We start from the raw sequence: 16,891 nt of genomic DNA, 5'->3' as shown, positions 1-16,891 counted from the left end.
GGGAAAACGTGTTTGGGGGGGGGGGGAATAAGCATATGCAGGAACAAGTAAATGATTCATGACCAATTGGGAAGGCTGGCAAAGGGGAGATATCTGGGAAAGGAAGTTGTTCCAGTTGGTGGAGTGGGCTGTGCTGTTTCTCCTCATCCTCTTCTGTCCACTTCTGAATTAGTCTCAGGAGCACAGCTGTCGGTCATTGGAGGGGAAAGTACTACACATTAATCATAAACTCAGATGCAGGAAAAAAAGAGTGGAGGAAAACAACGAAGTTCCACCACACTTGGAAGTCAAGGTATCTCCAACAAACAGAATGCTCTCTGCTGATTCTGCTGTTACTGGTTGATCAGCAGAAAGCCCAGCAGCGTCTTGTCTTCCTTACCCCATCAAGTTGCAAAGAAGCTGCTTGGAGCATGGTGTTCTTTACACCAGAAGGAAGTGGGAAACTTCTTAACACTGGGCTCTGAGCAGAGAACCAGGAATAGGCTTTAAAGTAAACGAGTGGGAACAGACTGTCATTGAGTAAATGGCAACCAGTGCATGTTAGAATTTGCTGTTTGCAGTTTGCATCACCCTGCTAAGGATAAGAAGGGTTATATTGTACATCAGCTGATGTGTGCTGACTTAATATTAGGATTAGTTAGTTTGTTTAATTATAAGAATTGGTTGGCTTCTGTGTATTGATCTCAGTGTAATAATGTGTCACACTTTCTGCCTGGTATCTTTTGTCCTTAATAAGGTACCTTCTCTCGGTGTCTCTTTCTGTCTGTCTCTCTCTCTGTGTGTGTACACTTTACATTATTTAAGTGCCAAAATGGTATTTGGCCCACAAAAGCCTATTTCAGTCTGTTTGTTACTCCTTATAAAGTGCTATGGGACTTCATTGTTTTGCCGCAACTTAACAATACGGCTGCCTCACTGGAGAATGTACCTTTGTGCGAAAAGGGAATTGCCTGCAAATTTGTGCACAATTGCTAACTTTGAATACCTTTCCGCCCCTTGTGGAATTGGAAATGGTGAGTTTGATAGCACTAGGTTAGCGCCGTGTCTATACAGATTCACCTTTCCCCTACCTGGTGGCTTCCAGTTGATGTTGGACTCCCAGCTCCCACCAACCCCAACCAGAACGGCAAATTACCAGGGAAGGTACAAAATCCAAAGAAAGCTTTTTCTCTTTGCTTCTGGGCAAAAGCTCTTAGCGTCTCCCTCTCCAGCTGAAATTTCACACACGCCTCTTACTCCCCCACAGTTAATGTAATTAATGTTCCTTGGCATGAACATTAATGTTCCCCCAGCATGTTCCACCCCAACCTGACAAGAGGAGGGAATTCTTCCACAAAGCCTGAAGCAATCAGAGAGAATTGCTCTGCAGGTCAGGGATAAGGATCTTGCTCCTGCAGGAGCTTTTGCAAAGTCTTGTATTCATGCTCTCCTAACAAGGTACCAAGAAGAAGCCCAGTCTGCTCATAGGAACTTCGAGATGATAGGTTGTCTGCTATCTCTTTGTAGCTGGGGAAAATAAAGGTGGTGGAGGGACATGTTGGTTGTTTTTGTTTTTTAAATCCTGGGGCTGCATAAAGTCTAATCTGTTGTATATTGATGCATTTAAAATTGCATGTGCTCCGCATTTATTGGAGTGTTTAAATTCTTCCTTCACCTGGAGAGGCACAGGAGGTGAACATCTGTATCTGGAAAGTATCAAGCAATTCCCACATGCCCCCCAAAAGGAAGTCTAGCCCATGGATGCGGCCTGTTACAGCTTAAGGCAGAAACACCAGTGGGGCTGCCTAGTGCTAATCAGTAAATCTAGTGATTTGCTCTTGAGCTAAGCAATGAGATGGGGACGCGGCTGGCGCTGTGGGTTAAACCACAGAGCCTAGGACTTGCCGATCAGAAGGTCGGTGGTTCGAATCCCCGCGAAAGGGTGAGCTCCCGTTGCTCGGTCCCAGCTCCTGCCAACCTAGCAGTTCAAAAGCACGTCAAAGTGCAAGTAGATAAATAGGTACAGCTCTGGCGGGAAGGTAAACGCCGTTTCTGTGCGCTGCTCTGGTTCGCCAGAAGTGGCTTAGTCATGCTGACCACATTACCCTGAAACTACGTCTGCTCCCTCGGCCAGTAAAGCGAGATGAGCGCCACAACCCCAGAGTTGGTCACGACTGGACCTAATGGTCAGGGTTACCTTTACCTTTACCTTTAAGCAATGAGATATTTATTTTCAAAGGCAGCAAAACTCTGCGTAGCACTTGAGTCCAGTTTCTTGGCAGGCTTCAATGCCGCAGCCAAAATAGTCTAAGGGTTGGTCTCAAATATGTGATTAAGGCAGCATATCTTGAACTTTTAAAAGTCTACTGCACCATCCAGTCCTCACCTTGCTGCTGCCCCCTCTCACCCCAGCGTCAACCATCTCTTTGAAAGCTAAGTATGCAAAGATCTTGAAATGCTGCTCCAGATGCCCAAAGCTGCACACAAGAATATGTAGTTCAGTGGAAATCATAGGTGCTTTTAACAGGAATCTCTACCCATCCCCTTACTGCCTTTGGGCTCTACCCTTTAGCCTGGAAGATAGAGGTCTACCAGTAGATCGCAACCTGAGAGAACTGGGTCAAACTGATAGCTTGACCATAACAAGGTGTGTGAATTAGGCTGCTAAAACAAAGATAACTTGGTTCTCAGGGAACCAGGAGTGGAGTTTGGGGTTGGAAAGACTAGGAGCTCATTTCTGGTGCCAGAAACAAATTCCTCAGCTGAACATGTGCTCTTCTCACACAGCCACTCAAGTTCCTTCAGTCCAACTGTGTGTCTGCCCTGGCTGTTATTCTGCCACCAGCCTCTGGTTGGTGGACCAAGAATCTCTAGTAAAAACGCACCAGCAAAATTTATCATTGAATCAAAAGTCTGTCCACCCCTGCCTAAAAGCCTGTCCTCAGTCTTGGAAGTCCTGTGAGATTGAAAGTAGCGGTGAAGAGTGCATTTGAGGACATGCAGAGTGCATTTTCCTCACAACAGGCTAACCACAGCCTACTCCCTGTCTGTCAGTGGAGCCGGATGTAAGCTCAAGGATGGTAAACATTAAGCACAACAGTGGAATAAGCTGCTCTGCACAGTATGAAAGAAGGGCAAAGTCTGGGCACAGTGAGTTCGTTTGTCTGCTTGATTTCCTCTGGTTTGCAAGGTAGTTATTACTGTTTGACAAAATTCAGCTATCCAAGGAGAGGCTCTTTGTGGTTAGTATGACCTACAAGGAAGGGGAATAAACAAAACATAGTACCTAATGAGCCAGTCAAATTTACAGATATCCTTTTAAAGGGGAAATACCCTTACAGAGGGACGCGGGTGGTGCTGTGGGTTAAACCACAGAGCCTAGGACTTGCCGATCAGAAGGTCAGTGGTTCGAATCCCCGCAACGGGATGAGCTCCCATTGCTCGGTCCCTGCTCCTGCCAACCTAGCAGTTCGAAAGCACATCAAAGTACAATTAGATAAATAGGTACCGCTCCGGCAGGAAGGTAAACGGCGTTTCCGTGTGCTGCTCTGGTTCGCCAGAAGCGACTTAGTCATGCTGGCCACATGACCCGGAAGCTGTCTGCGGACAAACGCCGGCTCCCTCAGCCTATAGAGCGAGATGAGCGCGCAACCCCAGAGTCGGTCACGACTGGACCTAATGGTCAGGGGTCCCTTTACCTTTACTATCCTTACAGAAGTCAACCATCTTTCAAGTCCCTTGTGCTAGTTTGTTGGGTACAGCTTGATGCCAAGATGAGCATTGCCTACAGAAGTATTTAGTCCCCTATAAGCAAACGAATAAATATAAGCCAAATTGTGACACAGGATTGATCATCTTGTTACAAATTTGGCTGTTTAGACTGAAGTCCCATGTACGCTTCACTTAGGAATAAGTCCCACTGAAATCGTTTGGGCTTACTTTTGAATAGACACATATAAGATTCCACTGTTAGATTATTGTGAATGGATTTGCCTAGCATACTACCTAAGTAGAAATCACAGGTTAAGCAAAGAGGTTTAATGTTCTTTAATGGCTGGAATATTCTCTCTAGCCTCAGGTTACAGCCTCCTGCTGCTGGGAGAGGCAGAGAAACAACAGTTTGAATTTAGGTTACTGACCAAGCGATGGAAGTTCTGAGCTGGAGTCAGCCGAAACTGGGATGCAAGTAGGGGATGGTGAATAAATTACAAGAATTGTTTTGTGGGAATCTGCTGCAAGGTTACTAGTTGTGCTGCCTTCTTTAGGTGCCTGTTTGCTTCCAACATGCTCTTCCCCTATACTTATAACAAAGTTGCTATAAATCTCTCATAACTTGAACAAAAACTAGGCCACTCCTAAAACACTTATTTCAGTCAGGAAAGCGTCCCTTTTAGAACACGGTTAGTTGAATGCTGTCGCTAGTACCTTCTGACCTGCTCCTGCACAGGTTTTTCCCCCACAAACGCATTAAAATAAAGATAAAACAAAAATCAAAGTCACGCAAATGTCAGCAACATTTTCAAACGAGGTGGAAGGGGGTGGTGTCTTTAAGCTCCACGATTCTTTAACGTGCAGGGTTTTTATCTGCCACATGTTTCAATTTCCTTATTTTCCTTGGCTTTTCATCTTGCTTGACATAATCCAATTAAATGCCTCTTTGTATTTGGTTGTTATAAGGGGGGAGGGAGAACTCATTCATATTAGGCTGTCTGAGAAAATTGCAACAGGACATGCATTAGTAGAGTTTGTGGGGAGCATTAAGGGAAAACGTGAAACCTCACTGCAATCTGAAGTCCATACTATTACCGCAGCATCATCTCCCCATCATTCAGATCAAGCCTTCTCAGTGATTGGAGTCAGTAGTCTCTGGTCAGGTCAAGAACCAGGAAGATCTGTGGCATGGCTTTGAAGACTAAAATTGATGCTCTGTTACCTCCTTGAAATTCTTCCTCCAAGTATTTATTTATTAAACTACTTGCATATATATGGTATACACACCTCTCAAGGTGGTATACAACATATCAGAATAAAATCAGCAAAAAGCAACCTTAAGAACAGGCATAGGCAAACTCGGCCCTCCAGATGTTTTGGGACTACAACTCCCATCATCCCTAGCTAACAGGGCCAGTGGGCAGGGATGGTGGGAATTGTAGTCTCAGAACATCTGGAGGGCCGAGTTTGCCTATGCCTGCTTAAGAACATCAACAAAACATCAATAAACAGTGGTTGGTTAAAATGGAAAAATCCATGTTGCAAAGGACTATCAAAACAACACAGTGGTACCTTGGTTTACAACCATAATCTGTTCCGGAGGTCCGGTTGTAAACCAAAACAGGTTGTAACCCAAGGCGCGCTTTCGCCAATGGGGCCTCTCCCCCAAAATTGGTTGTAATTCAAAAAAAGGGACACAAACTTCTGGGTCTGATGTGGTAATCCAAAATGGTTGTAATCCAAAATTGTTGCAAACCAAGGTACCACTGTATAGTTTTCAAAAGGTGTCTGAAAGAAGGGAGAGGTGATTTCTCCCAAAACTCCACAGGCCGGGAGTTCCACAGATCTGAGCCTGGTCCCTACTGAAGGCCATCTGAACCCCAGCAGTGTGGGGAACCAGAAGTGCTCTAGCAGGGAATCTCAGTCATTGAGGTGGGACGTAAGAAATCAGATCATTCTTAAGGTACTTTTGGCTTGGGGATTAACACTTTGAATCTGGTCTGGTAGCAAACTGGCAAGCAGTGTAGCTCTCTCAGCAGTGGAGTAGCCTATTGCCAGGAATCTGCTCCGATGAGCAGCCTAGCTGCTGCATTTTGTGCTAGTTGAAGCTTCTGGGCCAGATAACAAGGGCAGCCCCACATAAAGCATAGTACAGTAATCAAGCCATGAGGTTACAAATGGTGGTCAGGCGGAAGCGGTTGAGGGATGGTTGCTGCTGATGTATCAGCCAGAGCTGGAAAAAGAACTGGCCGCAGAAGACACGTGAGCCTTGAGTGACAGAGGTGGATTGAGGGTTATATCTTGGACCCCTCCCAAGCGGTTCAGCGATAGAGGACACAACTTGCTGCCTGGTACCCATGGGTAGGATCATTAAGAGAGAATTAGGTGCTTATCATAACTGACACCATGGAATCACAAGACAAAGGGCAACTTCTCTGCGGTGCTTTCTGCCCAAGGCTTGGCAGTGAGTCACAAGCACCAACCTGCCCAGGCAGTGCCGCTACGGCAATGACATCAATGGCCTCCGTGCATTTCAAGCAGGGTGTGGCCTGAGAAGGGAAATGCTCTTTCCTGGAAGATGTGCACAATAAATGGGAGCTCTTGGCTTTTTCAGCTCGTGCCAAGAGGCACTTTCTTGGTTTTACACACAAAACAGTAGCAGGTGGGGCTGTTCTCTGCTCAGGTGCATGGCCAACATAGTCTAGCTGAGCCCAGTTCTGCTGCCTTAAGAACAAATGAATTGGAACTGCAGGACTAACCTGGCCATGGGCACAGGGCTCAATGCAGATGTGTCACACCTGGAAGAAATAGGGGGTGTATTCCGCGTTCCCTGCGTTGGCTTTGTGCTAGCTCTACTTCTCACTCATGGGCTGGACCGCTGCAAAGGTTGAAGCTCATATGATGGGATGCTTCTGCATACCAAAATTTGCTGCATTTAGCAAACTGGCACATTTGTTTTCTGTGTGATGGGCATCATTTTTCTTATTATTTTTCTGCATTTGACCATTTGAGACATCCTCAGATTAAATTTGGAGACAGGAGCAAGGCATTGACAACTGGTTTGGCTTCATAGAGCAACAGCAACCATTCCTGCTGCGACCTAAGCCACGGTTTGGATTACTGTTATGTCTCAACCTGAGCTCATGGTTTCTCTCATTCTAAACAAACCATGTGTTGTCATGAAGCCTTGTTCTTGGCTTACCACTCATAGCTTGTGGGAGACAAATTATGAGCCTGGATTTGGGTGTGATGCTAAAGCAGCCACAATTTTCTCCCTGTGCACACTTGTTCGTTCATAGTTAAAGCCATGGTTTGGCTTAGCATTGCATTTTAAAGATTTTAGAAGCACCACCTTTCTTATTAATCTCTTGTGCTGATGACAGCCCCTACAACTCTGTTTGGCAGTCCAGTCACATGGGACATAGAGGGCTTCTGAGAGATCAAACCTGATCATTGCAGTTTTTCCTTCCCCCGCCCCAATAGTTCGGAATTAGCTGATAGGGCTGTTGGAAGAAGCAGCCTAAAAAACACTCAGCTTGTCATGGTCTGGGGTTCACACTGATTATGTTCAGGGGATAACAACTTGAACAGCTGCTTTTGATTTCTTCTTAATCTGTAAACATGTTTCCACAAAAGCATGACTCAAATAATCTCTCATGCTGATGGAAACTAATCCTGAGTATAAAAAAGCAAATCAAAAACCCAACACACTGCAGGCACACCTCATTGTTTTTGCGTTTACAGGCAGTAACCCAATTCTTACATTATGGGAGCAGTGTGTTTCCTTCTCCTTGCACTTGACTCAATGCTGCTTCTGTCAGGGTAGTTGACATCCATCTGTCTCAAGACACAATAGAGTGCACCTCCGGGGGTGAAGTCAAACCACTGCATTTGCAGCACTGAAGTGACTTCCCTGGGGCACAAACCTAGGCAGTGTGTATGGAGGTCCTGGGATGCTCAGGAGACAAGACCTCCCCTCTCAGCCTTGGTCCAAAGGAAAGCAGAGCTATATGTTTTACACAAGCTTGGCTGCAGGAGTTGCCGGATGTGTACATGGCACCACCCAAGTGTCTTAAGGACTCCACTCTGGATTTGTGTAGGGTTTACTCCTTAGCTTGTTCTTCTGAAGATGCCCCACAAGACAGTGGAGGCATAGGATCAGAGTTTTCCTTCTCCTAGATGGGCTACCTTCCGAGGTGGACAAGTCATTGGCTGCCCTCACCTGGTTTAGCCGGCCAGTCGAAGCCCTTCCCAGGGTGTGGCCATTGTCACATGCTGGCAGCTTCTAGAAGCCACAGGTGAGTGCAAAGGTGGGCAAACTACCCCAGAAGGTATTACTCCCACCCCTAACACCCCACACACCGTGGCAGAGTACATATGAAGAAATAATGTAGAAGAGTCAGAACCCAAGTGTAATGATGCTGCCCTGGTCCGGCCTGTGATGCCAGCACTGTTCTCATGTGACTCTCCTGTGTTGGCAAAGCAGGTGTTTGGTGGTAGAGCAGTCTCAGGGTTCAGTCTCGGGTGTCTCCAGGTACAGCTGGAAGAGAACCTCTGAACCGCTGGAGAGAAGAAGAAGAAGAGTTTAGATTTGATATCCCGCTTTATCACTACCTGAAGGAGTCTCAAAGCGGCTAACATTCTCCTTTCCCTTCCTCCCCTACAACAAACACTCTGTGAGGTGAGTGGGGCTGAGAGACTTCAAAGAAGTGTGACTAGCCCAAGGTCACCCAGCAGCTGCATGTGGAGGAGAGGAGACGCGAACCCGGTTCACCAGATTACGAGTCCACCGCTCTTAACCACTACACCACACTGGCTCCCAATCAATGAAGACAATGCTGAGCTAGATGGACCAGTGGTCTGACTCATTATAGGGCATCTCCCAACGTTTCTACCCCACTTTCCCACCTGCTTTCTTACATTTTGCTCCGACTGGGAGCAACATGGACCACTGCCGTAGGGAAGTAGAAGACGGCACTGTGCTTCTGTCATTTAAGAATTAGGCCAAACTTGGATGTCCTTCTGGAGCTAAACCCTAAACAGACTTCCCTGAACTGCTCGGAAGGGAGAGAATGTTCTTCTGTTAACAATGGCAGCAATCTTGAGGATTGCCCGTGCACGAGGTTCCCAGAGGTTGTGGGTGTGAACTGCAAAATCAAGATGGCCGTGGGCCAGACTGGAAACTTTTATTCATACCACTAATCACTTTTAGATACCAGCTTCAACTCATTCCTATGCTTGTTCTAACACTGTGCAAAATTGGCATGGGAGGTTGACTGGCTGATTTTATTAATTACATTTTTCTTGTACTCTTTCCAGTAATGTTACCTATGGCCTGTTGCCCAATGTGTTGAAAGGAGCACATTGAGAGGGAAGAATCATGCCCTTCTGGGCATCCTGCTCTATCACTTGCGCAAAAATGAGCTTCCCCAGCAACTAACTTGCTTTATTGGCTTTCATATCACCCAAAGACCACACATTTTATTCCATTAGTCAGGCTTTGAATTCCCTTTTTTTAAAAAGAGAGGGAGGGGGAATGAGACCTGAAAGACCACTGAAAATATGGCCATTTGTTACTAGGGTTCCGGCAAGCAGAACTAGTATTGTAATATTAAAAAGGTGCCAATTAAGAGTCATTCTATGGTTTCTCTGAGAGTTCATGTGTTATAAATCAAACCCCATTCACAAATACGATTCCAACATGAACTTGATAGCTTCAGAAGAAAGATGTGGACTATTTGCAAATTTTCCCCACCGTTATCAATCAATTTATTTGTATGCCTCCTTTCCAAAGTTAAAACCATGCTCGAGGTGGCTAACAACATATCAAAATATCACGTAATTACAAGCAACAAAAGTAGACCTAGACAATAAAAAATAGTATCAATAGCAGCAGCAACCCCAACAACAAAAACCCCCAAACAGTACTCTAGCTCTCTACAATTATTCAGATAAATGTATTGGTGATTTAAAACATTCTGCTCTTTCATAACAGAATATAACCCACGCTTTATGGAGTATGATTTGCATCCCAGAATTTAAAAAATCTTCAATCATGTATATTAAGGTGAAGTTACCCCACCAGTGCAAGCCTTAATTGTTGGTCTATTGATGTCTGTGTGAAGCACTTGGGATGTCTCTATTTCCTGTATCTAGGTGTTTCCTCTTATGATTAATAGACTATTCTTTGAGCTGTGGGTTCCTTAAAATAACACAAAATGGAGCAGAGACAGGCTCATACAGGTAGATAACAGTAAATTCACCAAGATAAAGGTAAAGGTAAAGGTACCCCTGCCCGTACGGGCCAGTCTTGACAGACTCTGGGGTTGTGCGCCCATCTCACTTAAGAGGCCAGGGGCCAGCGCTGTCTGGAGACACTTCCGGGTCACGTGGCCAGCGTGACATCGCTGCTCTGGCGAGCCAGAGCTGCACACAGAAACGCCGTTTACCTTCCCGCTGGTAAGCGGTCCCTATTTATCTACTTGCACCCGGAGGTGCTTTCGAACTGCTAGGTTGGCAGGCGCTGGGACCGAGCAGCGGGAGCGCACCCCGCCGCAGGGATTCGAACCGCCAACCTTTCGATCGGCAAGTCCTAGGCGCTGAGGCTTTAACCCACAGCGCCAATTCACCAAGATACGCACACAGAAAAGGGGAAGACTGATGAATAGGTAGATATGTACATAATCATACTGAAACTGTAAAGTGTGTGTAGCTCTTTATGTAGATATAACCACAGATGTGTGACCATTTTGAATGTCCTGTATGGGACAAATACGTTATGACCTCTTTCATTATAAAATGGGATGACCTGTAAAACAAAGTCCCATCTTACCATCCCAGTTTTGGCCCTTTATAAAGATATATCTGTGTAATGTGTTCCTGAAACAGAATAAAGTACAAATAAAGTAATAAGAAGATGATGGTGATGATGATTAATTGAATTTATATAACGCCCTATACCCAAAGGTCTCAGGGCGGTTCAAATAAAAAGATCACAGTATATAAAATAAAAAAATAAAAATATTAACTCAATAATACCCCCCCCCCAAAAAAAGAGCCACAGTTTAAAAGGGTATGGGATGTTGATCAGGTCAAGATTAAATATTTTAAAGTGGTCCGGGAGCTTCGCTAGGGTTTGCAATGCCATAAAGTGTTTTTAAAAGATATCTTAGGATTTAAGACACAAATAATAGTGAAGACTACTGAGTTATCTAAGGATGTAAACATTTCCCCACATGTAGGCCAAACTACATGCTCATGCTTGAATTATGGAAGGGTAAGTATCATTGCGTGTTGCCTAATACAAAACATCTGTACATGCACAATTTAAAAATAACCATCAGATTTATCAATTCATTATTGGGAGGGGGGCTGCAACTGCAATATAAGTACCCATATATTTGGGGGATTAGCATAGCAGAAAGGATAAAAAAATACATCTGTGGTAGTACCACAGCCGCAGTCCAAAGAGCCACCATGCAACGTATTTTAGGAAATGTAAGAAGTCACCAGGAGAGCCATCTCTCAAGTCACATGTAGTTTGGCCCTATGTGTACACAGGACTACAGCCTTAGGTTTTAGATGCAATGATTTGCACGCACCTTTGGCAGCATGGCTGTTCCCAAGTGAGGGCTTAATATTGCAAATGGGCCATTCAGATATAGCAAATGGCAGCAAGTTTTTTTAAAAATTTATTGGATTTTCTCCAAGAAGGGTAAACCCAGATCAAATGGTTCTGGAAGCACCCTAAGTTGCACTGATCTCTTCTGAGTGAGCATACACAGGTAAGAGTTGCCATGTTTCAGAAAGTGAAAATCTGGATGCAAAAGTTGTTGAGCCTTTCGTCGTCGTCTTCTTCTTCTTCTTCTTCTTCAACAAAGTTATTGAGCTCCCCCCCCCCCCCAATTCCAACATTGGTTGACATACGTCCAGATTTTCCTGGACATTTAAGCGATTTCCGCCCTTACACTGCTTCCGACTGCGGTATTCCAGCTATGTCTGGAAAATTCCAGACATATGGCAACCCTAGAGGCTGTTAGTCATGACTAACTTCATTGGATTGTGATGAAGTTATTTCCAACCTGAATTTGCTGAGCTGGGATTTATCTGGAGATCTGATGCAATCTGACTCAGACAAGACTGGGAGTGGGTGGTTCAAGATAGAAAGTGATTGCCCTCCTTTAGATGTTAGTGTATACATTGTTCCTCTTGCTTTGCTAATTCATCACAAGCTGGATAAGACCCCATTTGAATGGATCTGCCATTCTCTTGATTGGATCTGATTTTTCTTTCATGCTTTGCATTGGTGATAACATACTTGCATTTCTGAACCTTCTGGCCACATTTTGTAATAATATTTCTGTCCCCCACCCCCTTGCTGGCTTTCTTTTGGACCAGCTACCACACCAACAAAAAACAGCACTTTATGCATCATCAGAGAATGGTCCAAGGAACTTTGTGCCACAATAAATATGTTGGTCTTTAATGTTCCACAAGTCTGCCTTGGTTTTGCTGCAACAGACTAGCACAGTTACCCCTTTGGAATATTGCTGGAGTGTCCCTATTCTATTAAACAATTTATTGTTATCAGCGGTACATCATCTGATAAATTGATATGAAGCACTCAGTATGGTGCAGCAATAAAACTGCTAGCACATTTGCAAAGCTAAGCAGGGTCCATTGTGGTTTCAACTTGGATGGGTAGCCATGTGTTGAGATTCCTGCACTGCAGAGGGTTGGACTCTAGATGACCCTTGAGATCCCTTCCAAATCTACAATTCTATGATTCTTTGAGATCAAGAGCACCTATCTCTTGACAGATAGATTTAAAGTGAAAATAAAGTTAAGAATTTAGCAACGTGTCCGAAGTCCGAATATTTCCGACACCCTAGAGGAAGAAAAGCATCTTCACCGAATCACCTCCAACATGTGCGCACGCCTGCTTTTAGTAGACAGTTGGCGGAATTTGCCCACGATTCCCTTATCGGTGATGGACTCGAGTTGTGTAGAGGCTCAATGTGGCTTGCTTATAAAGATTATATTTTTTTATTATAAAAAAAAATTGAGAGGAAAAAAATCCATGCAAAAATCTTTGTTCCTCCAGCTATGATAATTTAAATTTCAGAAAGTTATGGTTATTCTTAGGCTGATCTGGGCCTTTGTGCTGCTGGTCCCCTTCTCAGCTCTTCCTCGGTTCAGTTTTACCCAGAGTAACATGATAGTGAGCAGCTGCTCCTCTGCATCTCCCATAGTGACATCCCTTCCTTTTCATTTTCGGCTGAGCATTCCAAACCTAAAGCCAGCCTTTGTCCAGAATCCCAGAAATCTCAGCACATGTTACAAAATAACCCCTCTGCTCCCAACTCCCTTCCTCCTATAACGTTAACCATGACTGTATATATAGTAGATGGCGATTCAAAATTTCTTATCTCCAATCTGGGTTTCCTACGCACGTCCCCCTACCCACCCCATCTCTTTCCTGTGTATCTCCTCCTCCTCCTCCTCCTCAGAACCGCTGTCTTCTCTGCAGGAAAACCTTGCGCTCTGTGTTTTTCTGGCTGCTGCAAAACTCTGGTGAGTTTGAGAAGTTCCTGTTAATCTGCTCTGCAGATGGATGTTTCTGGATAGGGCTCAGCAGCCAGACCCTCCCTTCTTTGTGCTTATCAAGTGAAGCAGAAAAAAACAGCACTAATTTAAATATGCTGACTGAATAACCAGCGAGACAAGATTGATTTGGATCTCACCCATGAGTAGTAAAGAAAGCAAACGGACCAGCCTGGATGTGGCCTCCTCCTCGCAGTAATTCAATACCAGTAAGGTCCGCAATCAGTTTTAACAGAGAGGCAGTAGGGAAGCGTGGGTTAATTATACGCAGGGAGAGGTGCCATTGACTAACCTACAGCCATTGAAAGCTAATGCCTTCTTGTTGCTGGCATTATTGTGCATGGGCTATGGAAACCTGACTTTAGGTCCCCACAGGGTGACCTCGGGCCGGTCAGCATCGCAGCCTGACCTATTCACATGGTTGTTTTGGAGATCGAATGGGCTAATCCCGCGTGTGACCTTGGAGGAAGGATTGGATACAAACGCAAGGAAAAGATTCCAAAGTCTTGCATCACTTTATCCTTATGCTAGGAAACTGCTCCACCTGTTACATGTCTGTGTTTCAGGCTGCTGTTAAAGGCACAGAAGCAGGATCCTTCAGAAAAGGTTATACAGTGGTGCCTCGGGTTATGAACTTAATTCGTTCTGGAGGTCCGTTCTTAACCTGAAACTGTTCTTAACCTGAGGTACCACTTGCCGCCATGCGATGTCTGTTCTCGTCCTGAAGCAAAGTTCTTAACCCAAGGTACTATTTCTGGGTTAGCGGAGTCTGTAACCTGAAGCGTCTGTAGCCCGAGGTACCACTGTACATCTCCCCCAGCATTTTGGTATTATTGTTACTGTTACTCTTACTGTTAATTGATTGATTGATTTTTACCCACCCTTCCCCATAAGGCTCCAGGGTGAGATGCAATGCTATAAAGAATACAAGGAGGAATTCAACATAGCTCTATGGCTATTGTTTCATTGGCACAAGTTTTCCAGCTTGCCAGAGGGAATGGTCCTTCACATTCCCCCCTGCTCAGTATTCTGGGTGTTCTTGTGACCCACCCCACACCAATTTCAAGGGTCATGGGGGGAGAGACAGGGAAAGCTTTGTTGCATTAGCAGAAGTCCTTCCACCGGCTTCCGCTAGCAGGAACTGATTAGCTGAGCCCCAACCACAATATAAAAATCAGTTAAACCCAGGCCTTTTTTTAAAAAGCCGGAACTCACCAGAATTGTTCCAGCACCTCTCAGGTGGGCATCATTGCCAGTATAAGCAGGAAGGCATTCATGGTGAGTCCTGGTGCCTCTTTTTCTAGGAAAATAGCATTGGTGAACCAGATTACATGCTTTATAGCTCAACTGGGGATTTGAAATGATGTTTGCCGAGCTATGCACTAGTTTGTTCCGGAACAGCACAACAGTCTTGTGGCACTTTAAAGTCCAACAGATGTATTAAGGCATACACTTTTGTGAATTGCAATCCAAATCCCATGGACCTGGGAGTAAGGCCCATTAAATTAAACAGAACGGCCTTTCAGCTAGAGGCTATTTTACCTCTAGATTGCACTGTAAATTAGTCTTTAAGGTGCCACAAGGCTCTTTGTTATTTTGGCTGCAAGAGACTAAAGCGGCTGCCCCTCTGGAAATAGTTATTCTCTCAGAACTAGCCAGGATACATTTATCCTTTTCAGGGACGTAGAACTTGCCCTTGACAAAAGTTGCCTTGGTCCGCTAACGTTGTTGTTGTGAGGAGACATTTTCACACACTGGTTGTGATGTAATCTCATGGAATGTGAGCCATGAAAAGGTACATATGATGGAACGATTTAAAAACGACGAGTGCATACCACACGATTTAAAATCTTGAAGGGGAATAGAGGAGAGCAGAGATGAGAACGGTAATAAAGCGTGGACTTTTGGACTTTGGCCAAGGTAAGGCTTATCCAGGGAGCTTTGAGGATGCTCTGAAGACGTGCTCCAGTTGGCATTTGCCTGCTGTCCAAGTGTTTATAAGGAAAAACAAGACGGATGAGGCTGTTTTCAGTTTCCCACATTGGCAGGAGCAAGACGCTGCGAGATTGCCGCAGTCATCTGAGTGACTAACACCAACGTGTGGTGCTTCAGATGGGTACATTCAAATCTCATGCCAAAGCATAAAAATACCCCCCCCCCAATGTTGCGCTGGCACCATCAAGCTTTTATTGCCCCCCGCCTCCCCCCCCATACCACATCTGGTCCTAATCTAAAGTGTGCCTCTCATCTCCTGTCTCCCAACCCTGCTACATCTTTTGAATAAGGGCACACTAGAAACAAAGGAAGCCTCGTATTTCTACATTATTTTTACATTTGATCCAGCAAGGGAGTTCTGCACACTGAATGAGGGTATCTCTGATATCACTGCGATTTCTTTCCCTCAGTCGTAGCCCCGTCCTTTCTGCACCATTACAGAGAGTCTTCTGATGTCCAGTGGTACCTCGGGTTACATACGCTTCAGGTTACATACGCTTCAGGTTACAGTCTCCGCTAACCCAGAAATATTACCTCAGGTTAAGAACTTTGCTTCAGGATGAGAACAGAAATCGTGCAGCAGCGGCGCGGCAGCAGCGGGAGGCCCCATTAGCTTAAGTGGTGCGTCAGGTTAAGAACAGTTTCAGGTTAAGTACGGACCTCCGGAACGGATTAAGCACTTAACCTGAAGTACCACTGTAGTGGTGGGGGCGCTCAAGGGACCGAAGCAGGAAGGAAGTGGAGAACCCCAAAACGCTGCTAGCCCTTCTCTGACTTCAAGCCAGAGTGCCAGAGTTTACTTTCTTCATCCAAAGGATGCCAGAAATGTTGGTTTTGTTCTCACAAGCTTTCCTCTCAGAGTTTTGTGGAATGGGGACAGCTGCTCATGAAGAAACTTGGATTTGTTCTTGGCATCCTTCTCTCCCTCCCCAGCCCTGCTTTTCAGTTATTCCATTTCTTCTCATCCCCACCCTGCTTCTGCTTTTCTATTTATAACATTGTTATTGCCGCATCATGAGGTTGTATGGTCCCATGATGTGGTTCTGTGCCTGCGTTGTATCACAAGGTAGAAGAAGGCTACAAGAAGAGACCGTCCTCAGAAAAGGGAATGCAAACAACTTGCTTCTTGACTCAGGAGTACTGCAGGCATATTGGCTTCTGCCTAGATAGTTTTTCTCATGATCCTTCACTTCATATCCTCCTCTTTCCTTGCCCAACCCAACCAAAGGAATGTATCCATGTTAAAAAACTGAGAGCTGGGAAGATCTCCTGGTCTAACAGACTGCCTCCACCAGCACCTCTGAGAGAGGGACTGAAAATGCCCTTTTGACAACAACATCTGTGAGCTGTCAGTACAAGATTTGTCCAGGACACTTTTTGAGACATTTTTGACCTTTCCAATGGGTCCAGCTTTTAGCAATTACAGTGTATGAGCTTAGTATGCAACACTGTCTGAGTGCATGAGTTTGTGCATGTTTGTACACACACACACACACAAACACACACAAACACAAACACAAACATACCTTCCCCAGAAGTGACACTATAACTCCTGTTATTGGGAGTGGGCCATTCAAGTTGCAATCCTATACCTGCTTACTTG

The 16,891-nt window shown here is 45.0% G+C and overlaps 1 long non-coding RNA gene across 1 annotated transcript; it reads left to right on the top strand.

Moving 5' to 3' along the window:
* Positions 1-7,698: 7,698 nt before the first annotated feature.
* LOC310848480 lies at positions 7,699-10,610 on the top strand. The gene is made up of 2 exons (XR_014566441.1): positions 7,699-9,969; positions 10,336-10,610. It is a non-coding gene; the product is annotated as an uncharacterized lncRNA (long non-coding RNA).
* Positions 10,611-16,891: the final 6,281 nt, after the last annotated feature.

The sequence above is a fragment of the Podarcis gaigeae genome (genome assembly GCF_964106915.1).
Source record: "Podarcis gaigeae genome assembly, chromosome: 7".
NCBI lineage: Eukaryota > Metazoa > Chordata > Lepidosauria > Squamata > Lacertidae > Podarcis > Podarcis gaigeae.
This window is presented reverse-complemented; position numbering and strand designations above follow the sequence as displayed.